Below are 2,502 nucleotides of genomic sequence, written 5' to 3'. Positions count from 1 at the left end.
CTAGGTGTGTCAGAGACAATGAGATTGGCACAGGATAGAGCAGAGTTTAGGACTCTTGTACACAGGGTTGCTATGAGTTGCGAGCAACTTGATGACACATAATACAAATAGCAACATACTATACAGGGAATGAAAAACAGAAGAATGGCTTTACATTCATAGTGAAAAAGGCAATTTCATATTCTATCCTGAAATACAATATTGTGAGTGATAGGATAATATCTTATGCATACAAGAAAGATCTGTTAACATACCTATTATTCAAGTATATGTTCCTATATCCAGTGCCAAAGAGAAAGAAATTGAGAACTTTTACCAAATTTTGCAGTCTGAAATAGACCGAATATACAATCAGGACACATTTATGGTAATTGGTGACTGTAATGCAAAAGTAGGAAACAGTGAAAAAGGAATAGTAGTTGCAAAATACGGGCTTAGTGATAGAAATAAAGCTGAAAATAGAATGGTTGAATTTTGTATTTATGGTGAGTTATTCATCACAAGTACTTTTTCTAAAAGACACAGAAGATGACATGACATGTGGATTTCACTGATGGACTTCTACATTTGTGAAATAAATTGTTGGAGAAGCTCAGTATTGGAGTAAAAGTGGGTCAGGGGCAAATTATGGGGCAGATCATCAATTACTCATATTCAAGTTAAAACTGAGGCCGAAGAAAATATGTCCACAGGAACCAAGATACGATCTTGAATCAAATCCATCTGAATTTCATGATCATGTTAAGAATAGGTTTGAGGCATTGAACATCAATGATAGAAACCAGATGAGCTGTGAGATGACATCAAGGATATCACCCATGGACGAAGCAAAAGTTAATTACAAATACAGAGGAGAAAGAAAAAATAGAAATGAATGTCAGAAGAAACTCTTAAGATTGAGCTGGAATGTTAAGAAGTCAAATTTAAAGGAAAACATGTCAAAGTGAAAGAGCTAAACAGATAATTTCAAAGAGCAGCTAATGGAATGTGCAGAGAGCTGGAATTGGAAAATAAAAAAGGAAGAACTCACTGTGCATTTCTCAAACTGAAAGAACTGAAAAACATTGAAGCCTCGTGTTTCAATGTTGAAAGATGCTATGGGCAATATATTGAATGACCCAGAAAACATCAAAAGAAGATAGAGGGAATGCAGAGTCACTGTATCAGAATGAATAGATTGACACTGAAAAATTTCAGAAAGTACCATATGAACAGGAGCCAATGATAATGAAAGAGGAAGTAGAAGCTGCCTTGAAGGCACGGGCAAAAATAAAACCCCAGGAATAGATCAGATACCAATTGGCTTGTTTCAATTAATAGATGCAAACTTGAATGCACTCATGAGTGTATGCCAAGAAATTTGGAGGATGTTTACCTGGCCCACAGATCCGAAGAGGTATATATTTATTTATATTCCCAAGAAGGGTGATCCAACTAAATATGGAAATTATTAAATGGTATCATTGATATCACATGCAAGCAAAATACTGCGGAAGATCATTAAAAAATGGCTGGAACAGTACATAGATAGGGCATTTCCAGAAATTCAAGTGGAATTTAGAAGTTGTGGTACCAGAGATATTCTTGCTGATATCAGATGGATCTTGGATAAAAGTAAATACCAGAAGAATATCTATTTGTGCCTTATTGACTATGCAAAGGCATTTGACTGTGTGCATCATGATAAGCTGTGACTGACATTGACAAGAATGGGAATCTCAGAAAATTTGATTGTGCTCATGAGGAACCTATACCTGGATGAGGAGGCTGTTGTGCAAATGGAGCAGGGCAGCCCTGCATGGTTTGGAATTGAGAAAGGAGTGTGTCAGGGTTGTAGTCTATCACCATTCTTGTTTAATCTAGATGCTGAGCAAATTATTCAAGAAGCTGGACTCTATGAAGAGAAATGTGGCATCAGGATTGGAGGTAGACTCATCAATAACCTGCATTATGCAGATGACACAACCTTGCTTGCTGAAAGTGAGGTGAATTGAAGCACTTGTTGCAGAAGATCAAGGAATATAGCCTTCAGCATGAATTGCATCTCAATATCAAGAAAACAAAGATTCTTACAACTGGACCAATAGGCAATGTCATGATGGATGGAGAGGAGATTGAAACTGTCAACAGCCTCATCTGGCTTGGTTTCACATTTTACCCAGTTGGCATGACCAGTTAGGAAATAAGGAGATTCATGGCCTGGGAAAATCTGCAGTTAGGGACCTTTCCAAATTATTGGGAGCAGTGATGTCAGTTTAAGGACTAAGGTGCATCTGATTCAGGTAATAGTCTTTCTGATTACTAGCTGTGCATCCAAGACCTGGACAATGCATAACTATGACAGAAAAAGAATTAACACCTTTGAGCTGTAGTGTTGGAGAAGGGCATTGAACATCTCATGGACAGCCAAGAGAGTGAATAAATGTGTCTTGGAGGGGGTTCAGTCGAAGTGCTCTTTGGAGGCAAGAATAATAAAGCTTCGCCTCACATACTTTGGATATA

The sequence above is a fragment of the Elephantulus edwardii genome, unplaced genomic scaffold, assembly GCF_000299155.1.
Source record: "Elephantulus edwardii isolate Elephantulus edwardi_28Jun2011 unplaced genomic scaffold, EleEdw1.0 scaffold00373, whole genome shotgun sequence".
In the NCBI taxonomy this organism is placed as follows: domain Eukaryota; kingdom Metazoa; phylum Chordata; class Mammalia; order Macroscelidea; family Macroscelididae; genus Elephantulus; species Elephantulus edwardii.
This window is presented reverse-complemented; position numbering follows the sequence as displayed.